This window comes from Asterias rubens, chromosome 5, assembly GCF_902459465.1.
Source record: "Asterias rubens chromosome 5, eAstRub1.3, whole genome shotgun sequence".
NCBI lineage: Eukaryota > Metazoa > Echinodermata > Asteroidea > Forcipulatida > Asteriidae > Asterias > Asterias rubens.
In genome coordinates, this window is record NC_047066.1 from 8,113,632 (window position 1) to 8,129,494 (window position 15,863).

Here is a 15,863-nt window from a genome sequence, read left to right on the forward strand (position 1 = left end):
TGTCCCCCAGCCCAGTGCCTCCACCATGCCTCTACAGTGCCTGTAAAGAAAACTTGTGTGGAGAACAACAAAACTGCATCCTTAAGAAAAGTGTGTCATGTGTATTGATTTTTTCATACAAAATCATTGTATTTTAAGTACATTATTTTGTTCCAATAGCCCAACTCTCTTGCACTTCGCACACATAGGGCCTATTTAAATGCCTGCATAAAAAATAAAAATAAATTGCAATCTGTTTGTATTGCATATTAATTGTCAATCGATCGCCCCTTGAAAAATTAGCACCAACTACACGGTGAATAGTAAAAAGGTCCGCCTACATCTAAAATTTTCACCCATTCGAAGAGATGAATGGCTGCCGTAGCTCTCATCTGTGTTGGTTAATATAGGAAGGTGTGGGCTTTCGGGCGGGGACAAATCGTCTCCCAGAATTTACTGGATTTCTCTCGGAAAATATACGCCTGTTGTTCTCCATAGGAATATATACGTAGATTCTTCAAGATGAGGGATCGGTTGGGATCGTTTAAAAGGGTAAAATATTTATTGTTGCATGATTTCTGTTTTTTTTTTCAGAAGAGTGGATTTACTGTGCGGGCGTGTGTGGTTCCCCATTCAGTTACTGCACGACGAGTGTTGTGTATTGTAAAATACTGTTTTCGCTGCTATTTTGTGTATGATTTAAGACAATGAATATCAGCTCTTGTGTACAGTTATGGTGAATTAAATAGAACCAATTTGCTTATTTGTATACGTTTATCACATGATGATATCACAATTTCAAAACCTTATTTTAATTTATTTATTCTCTCATTCAAATCAGAGAGAGACTCACTCAGGTTCATGGGTTGTGCTGGTATTCTGTCACTGTCGCCATCATTGGCCATGGTTCTTTATTGAGAAAGGTCACTGTACTGTCATATTTAACAAACTGTTGGCATGGGACTCAATAATTCAAATTCTAAGTCATAAAAAATAATGTCATGCCCCCCCCCCCCCACAAAAAAGGATCTGCCATTTTAAATTGGCACCACTAGCATCAATCATATCATAAACCATTTATTAATTACCAAAAAAATCAGGGGAAGGGTTGGACACGATATTGCGCAATAAATGGCCATCAATGTTATTATTAATGCCCATGTTATAAATACCTGCCTTGCCCTACGTACAACAGTACGGACGTTGACACCTTGGGCAGATTTCAGCAAGAGTAGACCCAGTAAGTGGGGCGCTGTACTCCTTTTTTCGAATTTTGACATCAAAATTCGAAAAAGGAGTACAGCGCCCAGTAACTGGGGCGCTGTACTCCTTTTTTTGAATTTTGACATCAAAATTCGAAAAAGGAGTACAGCGCCCCAGTTACTGGGTCTACAGCAAGAGTTAATGTTAAGATTGATCTTATAGTTTATACAAATCAATATGGTGATTTTAAGATGAAATGCGGTGCTTTGTGAAATCGAGCCCCTGACCCCAAGGCAAATGCCTCTAGAGTTTTGTCTCAAAGTATCAGGCCTGTGATCCACCATATTGGATTAGTGATACATCTGAGTGCAAGATCAATCAAGTCAACACTCTACCAGGAGAACAAGCTTGTTGACCTTGAGCCAGTAATAATAATAATAATAATACAGCATTTTTAAAGCGCACTAAATCTGTAGAACATTCAAAGGCGCTGGTCAAAGAACAAGAATGCCCTGTCCCCATAGCTGGATAAACGGGTCAGAGGAACATAGAGCATGCTGCCAGATGACCTTAGACCCGGCCTGACACTACAGGGCTGAATCATGTCGACACACTGCCCAAGTTGTTATCAAATGGTTGGTGCCTGATCTTCCACCTCTGGGACCCCGGTTCCAATCCCACGGGGGGCACTGTGTGGATTAGGTTCACAATACTTGAAACTTCTTCAAGGGTTTTCCCTTGAATAATTATCTGGGGTTTTCCTACCGCATCTACAACTGAAATGTCTTCATTGTCTTACTCTCTTCTCGTTTGGCGTTAACAGCATCGAAAACACTCATCACTGACCCAAAAATTGTACGAGAGCTATTAGTGAAAATGGTCAATAACCGAAAACATGTCATGAAGTGTCATCTCTTGAAATTCGTGCTCATAAAATTCATGTTAGAACTTTTATCAACATTATTTAATGCTTCATGGTAACTTATTTTTCAAAAGAATTTGATAAACTTTTTTAAAAACCAAGCATAACCAATCCAAGAACTCATTGTCACATTTGCTGCGAACAGGTAAACACGCTTTTTATAAACCAATGACCAAAGCTCGAACATGATTCTTGTCGGGGTGCCAAAACGCACTCCTGTAGTTAGTTCCAGGCCTGAGTGACCTCCTTTTCAACTCGCCAATTAACACACTCATAATGCAGTTGAATGCAGACAAAACATACTGCCAGTTGTATATGATACACATCTTACTCATACTGCCGGTGTGATTTCCCATCCCAAATTTTTATAGATAATAATCGTGGGTGCCATGACTTCCTCAATTTTGACTGTACACAAGTGCATACATTACGAAATAACCCACGGCACCTATACGCTACCAACAGTAATTGCCATGGTACCCCATGCTTTTTTTTAAGTGCCCTTCCAATCCTATGGAAGTGCCCCTAGCCTTTTTTAGTACCAGAGGAAAATTGCTATGCCCTTTCAATAGCGAAGTTGAAGGCCTGTTACTGTACAGTACAACTTGCCTTCATAGTACAGCGTTCTCCCTCCAGTTGAAACATTCAAGGACCAGCCATGTTCTGTCCTACTACAATTTCTACCTGACTTCATGGTCTGACTGGCTTGTTTATTGATCCCCCAACTGCTACATGTACAGTACGGCAATTAGTAGCACAGATTGTTCATTGCTGCAAATTACAAGTCCCACATATACATGTAGTTGAAAGGGTTCATAAAATATGGACCAAAGACAAAGCGAGTCGACTAGTGAAAAAGACGTTGGGTCCCCCTGGTTTGTCACTGAAAAGGTTAAGGGCTATCCCTGAGAACAAGTACAATCTAGCTGGGCTGGTCGAAACTTCCAATACACACCATCATAACATAATAGTGCAACATGTGCAACTGTGGTACAGTAACACTGTACAACTACAGGCCTTGGCTTACACAGAGGCTGCCTGTGTTGCCCCTGGTCATGACCATGGTGCCCCATTAAAAGTAAACAAGCATACTGTCTAAATTGATGAATTGATAGTTTCTGATTAAGTCTAAACTTGAGTCAGAATTTTGACTACAAGGATCATTGATATCTTTACAGGCAAGACAATGTACTGTCAGTGTGTCACCTTTAACAATGGCCCTCTGGTCAAATGCCAGTTAAAATGCCCGAGGACCACTGCACCAGTCAACTAAATATTTACTCCAATTGGTCTGGCTGGCCTGGCTACTGTTGAAATACATCCCACTTTTCTTTTTTACTAGTAAAATTACCTGAAGCGAACTGGTCCTTCTGGCCAGTTGTTAAAAATAAAGTAAGGGGAAAACCCTGTACTGTTCTACATAGGCAAAGTGTCTTGTGCAATGTGCAACCTTTTTACCAAGTAGGGCAATGTGAGTCAAACAGTGACAAAAAGAAAGTCAGTGAACACTTGTGAAATCATACATTGCTCAATATGTATAAGGTCAAGGTTAAGTGTAATCGAAAGATTTGAAACAGTGTTCCTGGGCTCAATTTCACAAAACACTAAGATTAATCTTCTTGTCAAGATTACCACACTCACACTCAGTGATATGTGTTGTGACATCACACTTTGCTTAGCAGTTAAGATCGATTCACAGTTAAGATCAAACTTAACTCTTTGTGAAATAGAGCCCAGGTATAATTGGGACCCGTTTGTTTTTTGTATCGCATACTCTTTCTCAAATTGGTCATTTCAGCACAGTGGCTTTTATTTTTTAATTACTACCAGCAAATTTGGATACTGTGTGAATATTGGCGCATGCGTAAAAATAGCTTCTGGTACAGAACAGTGAGTGGACCAGTTGGAGTTTGGCATTTGATCATGAATAATGATGAGGCACATTAATATAATACTGGTACCTCGTTCTGTTAGAAATTACCAACATTTGTATGTCCGAGCTAGACCTTCGACCTGTGTCACAAATGTCACACTTGAAATAACATGTTGTGATATAATAAACATTATGACCTATTATTATTATGGGATCGATCGCCAGTCAATGCCTTCTTTAATTGTTGCACTCCTGCATCAAGTGAATGATGTGGCTACCAACCAGTATGATGTGATGTGTATACATCCAACCTGCTTATCTGGGCCCAATTTCTTGGCTACCTGTTTACTGGGGATATCTGTGCTTACGCCTTACGGTCTATAGAATCATACACTTTACAGGGCTCTGTAAGCGTGGAATTCTGTGGTAAGCAGAGCCATGAAATTGGGTCCTGGCAGGCCTGTGAGTTTACTGGCCTGTCAAGTGCTAAAATTACATTATTGGCCATGGTCCTACAGTCCAGTGTTAACTTGGCTTCTGTTGGTTATCACCAGGCCAACTTTTTGTGGTCTCTGTTGAGTAATTACCAGGCCCATTCTTTGGTTATCCCCCATAAATAAAGTTCTTTACTTTTGCAACCATTCATCCAAGGTTAACATAAAAAGATTCAGTCTATAAAATAACCCTACACTCAAAACCAATCCTAAGAGTTTGATACTGCTTGAATTTGATGCACTCGGTGCATTATGTTACAGACCTGTATGCTTCATTTTTGAAAGGGCAAGAGCACCAAGGCATTTTCTCCTTCGTAAAGGGCACCTTACTGGAGTGTTTAAGGGCACCAAGGCAATGACAAGGGGGCATCGAGGCAATCTCTGTGAAGTAGGCCTGTTGGGCCTGTTTGCTTTTACAACCATTCATTTAAAACATAAAGATGCAGTCTACAATATAAACACTACATGTGCAGTACATTCAATTTCAATCATACATTAGTTAGTTTGATATTGGACTCGGTGCGTTCTGAAATAGAAACTGCTTTTTACCCCCCCCCCCACACACACAAAATGCTGAACATAGCTGGGTGTCAACATTTCATGGAAGTCCAAAGGTTGGCCAAACAGGGAGCCTAGTGATTGATATCCCTGTACAATGTATGATGTGTGTGTTTTATTGCAGGGATTATAGACAACCTATTGGATTTGTATTAATCAAAAATTGATTTTATTTTAATCAGAAAGGTTAATGATTATAAAAGCTCTTACCAGTACCAGTACTCCAAAGATATGTGGTAGTCATAAATATAGTCGGAAGTTGAGGAAATCTCAAGAAATCTAAGTACCCCCCCCCCTAAAAAAAAGAAATTAATGAATAAAATAATTGCCACAGTTGGTTGCAATTGCCACCACCAAAATTTATGAGATTTGTATTTTAAAATGTGTACAAAATCCTCAATATTGGAATTAACCGCTTTATGTTGTTTTTATGAAAAATTTACAAAATTTCTTGACATTTTCAAAGTTTGATTGTATGGTACATTTCTAAACTAGTCTTTAAAAATTAGAAATATTTACAGGAAAAAAGAGGGTTTGTGCCAAAATTAGAAAATTTTATTTTAGGTACACCTTGAGAAATGGGATTCAAAAGCAAGGAGAAATTTAACTACCTGCAACTGATTTGTAACAGGTTGCTATTTAAAAAGGAAAGCACAAACTCTTTATTCCAAGAATTTGATATGAAAGAGGCTTGTTGCCTTCGGATTGAGCGCTTTCGGCTATAAAAAGCATTCGTTATAAAAGGAGTGGTTGCAAAGATGTTCAAATATAATGATTCACACAAATGTCCCTCGCAATTGTGTGGTTTTCCCTTTTACATGTACTTTATGAACTTTGTGTGGAGTGAACAATTATTTTCTACAAAATGGATGGCAGACCCCATTACAAACCCCATAATTGCGAGGAATATTTGTGTGAATCATATTTAAGTTTCAAAACATCACTCCAACCGTATTCATTTCATGAAAAACGTTTTTACAATCAGGAGGCAATGTGTTCCATGAAATGAATTGAGACCAATAAGTTGGTAAAATATTTGAGTGAAGTTTTTGATTCTGATGGTGTGGGCCATATTTGTGAAACTTGCAGTACACATAGAAACAAATTGAATTTTTCCAAGTAAATTTAATTTGTGTAAGTTAGTTATAATACAATTTTTAATAGATGTTAAATTTGCATCGGGATATATTCATTTTGTTTTTTTTACCCAATATACACTGATACAAAAAAAAAACAATTATGTACTTTCCCTTTCAAGTTGCATACTGACTTAATTTATTTGTGGTTTGAACAAAGTAATAATTTTCTCTGAACAAATTGTGATAGATAATGCTGTTTTAAAATGAAAAACATGAATAGTAGAAAACCTGTGCATTATATTCTATGATTAGTGCACAGAATAGCTGTATTGCAAAATTGTTTATACATGGACGCGTGAGATAATGTTGCGACCCCAACAAAAATTAATTTACCACTTAATCATTGGCCAATACCTTGAAAATGAAAGCATCACACTTCTCTAAAATCTATAAAAAATAGCTTTTTAATATTCAAATCTAGACTTTTGGGGTGAAGTTGTCAAAAAATCAGACATTATTGAAGTAACGAACATCACCTAAAGATGCTAGGTCTGTAAACTATACCTATGTTCATTAGGCCTAAAACGTAGGTTAAATAAATGAAGTGAACATTCATCAAAAATAGGAAAAATACTTAAGACAGCTCTGTCTCATTTTCTCTCATTTCTGTGTTTCTAGGGGGATGATGAAGATGTGGGACCAGACGATGTGTCCGTTAATGTGGAGGGTGAAAAGTACATGGATGAGTTTTTTGATCAGGTAAGACACCTCTACTCTAGAATCATTTTTATCATTTATCTATTTTTTGTTTATAAAGAAACTACTGTACATGTATGTTTGCAATTGATGGTGGTACTGAGTGCTTTCTATTAGAGCAAATTTTCTTCATAAAGCAGCACAAATTTTGATGATTATTCTATATTTTTGAGGGTGTTTTCATTTTTGACATCACAGAAAAAAAAACATGGCATTTTACAAATATTGTGTAGTGATAACAAAAATGCCAAGCCCGCCCATGTGGTGAAGTTATAGTACATTTTAAATCCTTTTTATGTATTCAACTTTAACACAAAGCTTTAAAAGAAACCAGCATCCAAATATTTTCAAAAAGAATCTTTAAAAAAAATTGGGGAAAAACTGTTGATATACTACTTTTCTTTGGGGGAAGGGTCTTCAAAAAGAAGTACTCACAGGCCTAGAACAGGCAAGGTAATTTTCATTTTGGAAATATCTTAAAGACACTGGACACCTTTGGTAATTGTCAAATACCAGTCTTCTCACTTGGTGTATCTCAACATCTGCACAAAATAGATACAAACCTGTGAAAGTTTGAACTCAATTGGTCGTCAGATTGCAAGATAATAATGGAAGAAAAAAAACCTTTTTACTCAAAGTTGTGTGCTTTCAGATGCTTGATGTCGAGACCTCAAAATTAAATTCTGAGGTCTCGGAATCAAATTCAAATATTTTAACGGAAAATTACTTCTTTCTCGAAAAACTATGTTACTTCAGAGGAGGGAGCCGTTTCTCACAGTGTTTTATACTATTAACAGCTCTCCTGTGATCGTTAACAAGTAAGTTTTTATGCTAACAGTGATTACCAAAACCTTTGAAGGAGCACTAAAACTTAGGGCTCTGGAGGCCACACCATGGCGTTACCTCCAGTTAATTCCAGACCTGTACTCGCCTTTGAGGTCTGAAAAAACTTTGGATGGTCCCTTAGAGCATCATTTGAGGTTTCTATGGATTTTCTTGGAATTCATGAATTTTTCCTTATCCTACAGGTGGAGGAAATTCGCAATAACATAGACAAGATAGCTAATAATGTGGAAGAGGTGAAGATGAAACACTCTGACATTCTGTCAGCCCCCCAGCCGGATGAGAGTAAGTCATGTTACTAATTACAAAAAAAACATACTAAAAGCTTGGTCACACAGGCCTCGATACCGAGAATGAAAACGATAACGTTAAAAATGCACGCCCACGATTGGTTGAATAAGCCTGGGCGTATTCTGCATGTAGCAATTCAACCAATAGAATGCGTTCCCTTTGCATCGTTATTGTTATCGTTTTCGGTATCGCTGCAGTGTGACTCGGCCTTAAGGCCAAATAAAAAAATATCAATTGATCGTCCCCTCCCTAATTCCTTTTTGAGGCAGCACCCACTTTTTGTATTTCTCATGAAACTTAATCTTTTTAAGAACTTCTCTACATAAAGTAAGTGGTAACTTTAAACTGAAGAATTGGTGGCCAGTTTGAATTAAAATGCTTGGCAGCCACCTTTGAAAGAAACACAAGTAAAAAGGCCCTCATCCTCCTCTCTTTGGAAAAACACGGACGATCAACTGGTATTTTTTTTACTTGGCCTAAGTGGTGTTTGAAGCTTTTAATGGTGTGAAAAATAAGAAGTAACTAAAAATTAGTAAACTTGCGGGTAGAACCATGTATAAATCTCTTTTGTGGGAGTGTTGGCTCTGAAAAGAGCGGGTGTGGTCTTCAGCTGAAGCAAGACGAGCAGAGTATACTGTTTGAAAAATGTTGAGACCTGAAGAAGAGCAGCTCTAGTATACAAGTACGGTTTGATATGTTGAGACCACACTTGCTCTGCTCTTTTCAGAGCCAACACTCCCACAAAAGAGATTTATGCATAAAAGTTTACCTTTTTTTAGTTTCTTCATTAAAAACATACTGTTTAACAAACATGTAGTTCATTGCAGGATTCAACATACTGTATGTCACTGGTCCCCTGCTGCAGCATTTATAATACAGCGACTGTAAACCAATTCATTGCAGATATTGTGTACCACCACTTCTCGGACGCAAATATGGGTCGGGTTAATCTTTTTTTTTAAAGGCATAACCATCACTGTCATCTCTGACTAATAGCAATGATAAAACTTATTTGTAAAGCGACACCGTGTCGCGGGTTAAAGCTTACCAGCCACATGTTCGCATATTCCCACTTGTCTACTGTACATGGAGGTAATTTCTTCAAAGTGCCAAATGTCCACGGATGAACTTGATTGACTTTCAGAAAAGTCATTTAAAGTCATTGATCAAAATTTGAAGTGTCACTAAAGCCTTTATCAAGTTTATTGCTCGTCATCATCGTAATCATTTTCAATCATACATGTACGTTAACGTACATGTACGTTAATCAGGGAACTGTAGGAACCCCTTGACTATGAATGCTAAAAACCCATCAGTTATGCCAGCCCAAATGTATGTTATTAGCATAACGTACAATGTAGAAGTCCAGGGCGAAAGTCACAGCTCTGATTAGGCCAAATAAAAGAAAATACCAGTTGATCGTCCGGATTGTTCAAAAAAGAGGAGGATGAGGGCCTTACTATTTACTATTTACTATTTGTTTTCAAGATGGCCGCTAAGTACTTCAAATCAAACAGGCCACCAATTCTTCAGTTTGAATCAACTGGAAACTTAATCAACTGGAAACTTATTTATACCTATTAGTTACGTGAGGAGCACTAACACTAACAGGGTCGGACACACTAAAAAGATTTGCTGGTAGGCATTCACTAATATTGGTTTATGAAACTGATGAGTTAGATTCGGGAAAAACTTCTAGGTCAGTCCTTTTGAAAAGATGGATTTAAAAAAAAAAAAATTAAAACAACTTTTATTTTTATTTTATACAAAAATCGAAAAATAGTAAATAGTAAAAAAAAGGATGCGGCCCCCATAAAGGATGCGGGCGGGGACGATCAACTGGTATTTTTATTATATTTGGCCTTACCATAAGTTATATCTGCTCTTAACATTTATAGCCCATTTTACAGGCAAGCAAGGAACTTTGCTCAGATTTCTTTGCCGCTAGAACAGAAACTTGGCGTGTAAGCACAAAATTCCACGGTAAGCAGAGCCCCAAAATTGGGCCCAAGGAAGTTGGTGTAGGAGCTTTATCTTATACTACATGTACATGTATTAAACAAAGGATGTAAACTACAATGTATACTTACATACAGTGTATGAGCTGTACAAAAGTTGGAAAATCAGCAAGCTTTAAAAACTTGTTACTATGGTAATTTGTAATAGTGTTTATGTTCATAATTCCCTTCTAGGAAACTGTAACTTGTATGTTGCAAATAGGAAACAGAATTGAAAAATTGAAAAGTAGTTTTGGGTTTCCCTAAACCACTTCCCTTGCCCTTTGTGCCAAATGAGTTGAGGATGTTTCAGGAATGCTTTTAAAAGCCTCGATGAACAAGGGTAGTAATAGTACTGTATGACACTTTGACCAGAAAAATTGATGCCACATGGGAAAAACCACAATTTCACATTTGAACTGTTCATAATTACAAACAGGAAAAGGCAAAAACATTGCACATGTTTTTTTTATATATGAGAACCTGTAATTTACACACTAAACACACTTTAACTTGAAAATTATCTTTGAAAGAACAAGACGGTTTCATTTTACAAGGGTTCACTTGCTCCATTCTCATTCACTGTGACTTGTGACCTATTGAAGCGAGTACTGTTAAACCTACAATCGTAAATACATTGGATTAAGTACAAATTTATGTACATATTATACCCACTGATTCATTTCATGTGACATATCACACTCATAACATCTGTACACATCAACACAGATGAATTAATTTCCCGTCCCGGCGTCCCCTCTCCATTCTATTTCATCCCTCCTGCAAAAAAAAACAATACAAAACAAAATGTCCCAAACCATACATTTTCTTTATCCGGAGCGAGGGTTGGAACAAGGAAGAAAAAGCTGAGGTATTGATTCACCCAGCGTAATCCCACGCTCGATGGCGCAAGACATTCCCCCGTTTTCCCCCCATACAGTGGAACATGCTCCGTCACCTCCAACATCTGCTAAGAGTTCCCACGTTGATCGGAATTGGTAATCACACATACATGAATTCGTTATCAATTCATCGGAGAGGCTGTCTAGAAGCGGACAGCCATGTATTCAGAATATAACCGGGCCAACCACAAGTGTATTTTATACATGTATGTACAGGTCTGATACTTCACAGAGGCAACGGAGGCGGTTGCCTCCATGCCCCCTGGTCATTGCCTTGGTGCCCTTAAAATGCTATTTCCAAATAGGGTGCCCTTTACCATTACAAGGAGAAAATGCCTTGGTGTTCTTGCCCTTTCAAAAACGAAGCATACAGGCCTGCCATGTAAATAGGGCTGCTGCAACTGCCCCTTTATTCACGATTGACATGGATGGGAGTGTGCCCAATTAGATAAAGATTGGTAATTCACTCATACAGTTCTTTATCAATTTCCTTTAAACTGGGATGGGGGAAGGTGTCGGAGGAAGGAAACAAAAACATGAATGTCTGAGCCTGGTCTGAATGATAGGGGTCTCTGAATTTACAATGAATGTGGAATTTTGCCCGAGACAAGGTGTGGAGCCAATCTTGGTGTAGGACTGTAGCAATAAGTGGCGCAAAATGGAAGACTTTTAGGGGCTCTAAATTAAGGGGGAAAGCCTAAAGGCAGCATGGGCTCGTAGCTAAAAAGTGTTTCTGGAACAGGATTTATTTTTAACCCCCCCCCAAAAAAAAAAAAAAAAAAAAAAAAAAAACATCAAATGAAAAGATCTAAAAACTGAACAAGCATGAGAGATGTTTTGTCTCATTTGTTTCTCTGGATTTAAACTAAAAAAAACATTATTTTTGTTTAGAAAGATACATGTTTCTATTCAGTTGAAAAACGCAAAACAGCCGGACTTTTTACCTGCCCGATGCTAAAATCACCGCAGTCCAGTGTAGAATTTGAGCCCTGCTAAATGTGAAAGCTGAAGACAGGAACTCAAGCAACTCTTTAGTCTAGAATGAGGCTACTGTACATTTAGACCATAGAATGAATAGGAAAATGCAATGAGGCGTCACTTTGTAAAATCTTGCATTCTAATATCGAGCTTAACTGAGGCCGGTAGCGGAACAGGTCGGAACAGCTACATGTACGTCACTGCACCTGAACTGAACTCTCGTAAGCCAATGACCCAAGCATGTTAACTAAACTTGCGCTGTAGGATAATTTAGATTAAGATAGTACAGGGCATTCCAGCAAACAGCATCTCTGCTTCAGTTCCAACCTCTTCCTTAAATATGACAGTTCTGTAACCTTTTTTCACAGGACTGGGGAAAGTACTGAGTATACAGTGCTAACACACAGCGGTGTATGGGTAATAAAAACCAAAATTTAAAAGTTCTGTAACTGTTCAAAATGATAACATCTTCAGTGGCTACAGTTGAATTGTTGTATGCTATTCTTTTAATGTTGCTATAGCAGCCAGTGGGCATAGCCGTAGCCAAAGTCGCTTGATTCAGATACGGTTTGATTACTTATAATGAAACTGCAAAGGAAAGAGATGTGGCAAGGAGGTCGGTTTTTTAAAAATATATTTCACCTCCAGATATGTCCTAATTTGAAATAATTCTAGTCATGTCTAGTTGGTATGACACTGCTCTAGAATTGCACAGGTTGACATGGGTTCGAATTCCACCCCAGTACCGTAGGCCTCCTGGGCCTGTGGTTTTTCCACAGAACTCGTGAAAGTACCGAGTATACAGTGTTAACACACATCGGTGTATTTAGAAGAGAAAACCAAAATGATTTTATTTGAAATAACTTATGATACTGCACAGGAAAGGGATGTGGCAAGGAGGTTTGGGTTTGTATATTTTAACTCCAGATGTTTTTGCTTTCTTTCTGAATTCCATTCACAAAATAAACAATAGGGGCCTATTATTTGTGAATCAACATGTCTCTATGTTAAGTACCACATATCATGTGACAGAACAGAAGGCACCCTTATCCGCATGCCATCCTACATAGAACATGACACACAATGTACACACTGTGTTGTTGCCAATCAATAAAATTTAAAATATTATTATGTATCTTGTGTTGTCATCTGGGAAAACTGCCTTGATGGGAAGGTCCCGCGTAGACATTCTGTATTTTTTTTTCTGGGAACGTCGCGACGTGGTGAATTAATTACGAAGCTTACTGCGCATTACAAGTTCTTATTATTTATTATTATTAAAACATTATAAATCTCTCGGCCAGTTTTCTTGTTCCTTTGAAGCAGAAAGTAATTGTTATCCAAAATCCCTTTCACACTAGAGCAATTTAGCAAGGATCCCTTGCTAAATTGTAGCATAGGTGTACAATTTTACAAAATGTCCCTTGTGCTATGAAAGGAAAAAAATTGTTTCTACCGTCCAAGTTCTCTTGCAAAATTCGTTACATTTTACAACCATGCTAAATTTAAACAAGGGACCCTGGAGTTAAATTTCTGTCATCTGAATATTACCCAAGGCTTTATGTATACTGTAAAGCGAAAAAGCATTTATAAATGCAAGATGTGCACATTTGTTCATACAGTGCTTGTTATCATTCTGGGCCAAATTTCATATAGGTGCTTAAAAAGCATTATGATGTCTACATGTAGATGCACAATAACCAATCACACTGTGCTGTATGAATCAAGTTCATCTGCTTAAATATAAATGTACATGTGTAGCCTACATGTGCCATTTTAAACCCAATATTTTGTGCAATGGTATCATCTATGTATCTCTGTAACTGGTGCACATTGACGGGTTCTTCATTTTCCACGTACACATGGAGGCACTGGTCCCCACACTGTCAACCCCCGTGACATTTACGCTCCTCAGCTGGCATTACAAATATTGACCCAATATCTGTCTGGACAAATTGTTACCGCTTCTACAAATATATGCCGTGGTACATGTATATGGTTTGGGAGGATTAGCGGTTTGAGTCGGATGCGAGACGGTGTGACTGGAGCAAGTCTACTCCCAAGTGCCGAACAAGTGCCTGCTGGACTCTTGTTTTCAATCGTTATTAGGAAACATTTTTTACAGGATGGCATGACGGTATCAGGATGAGATATTCCACCCCCCCCCCCCCCCAAAAAAAAAAAAATAAAATAAAATAAAAAATAAAAAAAATAAAAAAATAAATGAATAAATAAATAAATAAGTAATAATAATAGTAGTGATAATAGTTTTAAAAACATTAACAAATTAATATTATTATCAATAATAATAAAATTAAATACGAAAAAAAACCAAAAAAAAAACCAGAATTAGTAATAATATTTTAAAACAAAATAAACAACCCTATAATATTGCTAAATAATTAAAAATAGTTGATGGCCTGGCGTTTCGACCCTAGCAGTGTCTTTCTCGAAGGCTAAAAAGCTATTTTTCGCATTTATACCATGGTCCGTCCATTGTAATGGTAAGCTGTTTGCAGCAGCTAATACTATTTTCTCAAATAAATAAATTAAGAGTCCCTGCCTGTAAGAATGTACCAAGTGGTGATTCATGGGTTCTCAGAACTTCTTCTAAAAAATTAGAGTGATACATTATCATACCAAACGAATAAATCCAAAATTTTAGTTTGCTGACGCTTTCGGTTTGGGAGTTATCACTTCGTGAAACGAATAGTACATTCCCTGTAAACACAAAAATGTGCGCCAAGGTCATCCCAACAAAAGTAAAACATTTTTTGAAACCTCCAATTGGGCTTATAACAAAAGTATAAAAAAAAGTTTGGGATCTCGTTGGCGCGTCATGTTTACGCGCACCTGAACCTTTGATGAACAGTGCCCTCGTGCCATTTTCTATAATTAATTTGGGACAATCACATGTGCCTAGATATTATAAGTGGTTTTCCCCAACATAAAGGATAGAGCCCTTGTTCATTAAATAAAATCTTGAAACGGCTCTGAAGTTGGCTCTTATCAGAAAATATCAAAAACAGCCATATTCTTTGTGACCTTTGACCTTGGCAACAGTTACCCACCAACATTAACCTAACACCATTTGTAAAAGCAAGTCCAATCTATATCTGGACCAAATTTGTTTTGGAGACCCATCCCCTTAATGGTTTGCCAACATTTTTAAATTGGGGGATATTTCTCACTTTCTGTTGCAACAGCAACGCATAAGTATAGGCATGTCTTGTGAACTTTTGATCCGTTATATTTGTTAGCGCCACTAAAATCCCATTTGGTTTTTGCTTTTTATGTGTTGCTGAGTATCTATATAACCATAAAACGCAGACAATTTAATGGGATCATATTGGCGCAGGGATTTCTAGACGACGCAAAATCGCCCGAAATAGGCAGTAGTGTAGTTTCATATGACCTTTGACCTTTTTTATATTGGTGGGCCAACATGATCCCAATTATTTTTCAATTGAAATCTGTTAAGGAACACTCAACTTAACCAAATACAAGAAAACATTGATGGGATCTTGTTGGCACAGATACTTACAGTGATGAGAAAAGCGAATGTTGTGCCAATTTAGGCCAAAATGTGTGGAATCGGCAATACTTTAGAAAATTTTCAAAAAATCTTTTGACATGCAAGTTGCAGAGATCCCAAGATTCTTTTTTCATTTGTCATTAGATGAAAACTGTTCCAACACCTGCTTGTCATTAAAAAAATTATTGATGTTGGCGCACGAGGTTACGGAGGTGCGAAAACGCAATATATTGGTCAAATTTGAACTATGACCTCTATTATCTCACTGCGCCAACGAGATCCCACGCACTTTGCACTTAAATTTGTTTAAGGGATGTAAGCTCTTTTATGTAAACTTGTTTAATTCATGGGATCTTATAGGCGCGTTGAATTATGAGGCGTTGAAAATGGCACGTGGAGGTTTAAAAAAATGTTTTACTTTTGTTGGGACGAGCTTGGCGCACATTTTTGTGT

General features: G+C 37.5%; 1 long non-coding RNA gene across 1 annotated transcript; it reads left to right on the forward strand.

The window, feature by feature from the left end:
• The first annotated feature begins 354 nt into the window (after positions 1-354).
• On the forward strand, positions 355-7,987 carry LOC117290132. Its single transcript, XR_004519028.1, has 3 exons — positions 355-531; positions 6,787-6,867; positions 7,893-7,987. It is a non-coding gene; the product is annotated as an uncharacterized LOC117290132 (long non-coding RNA).
• Positions 7,988-15,863: the final 7,876 nt, after the last annotated feature.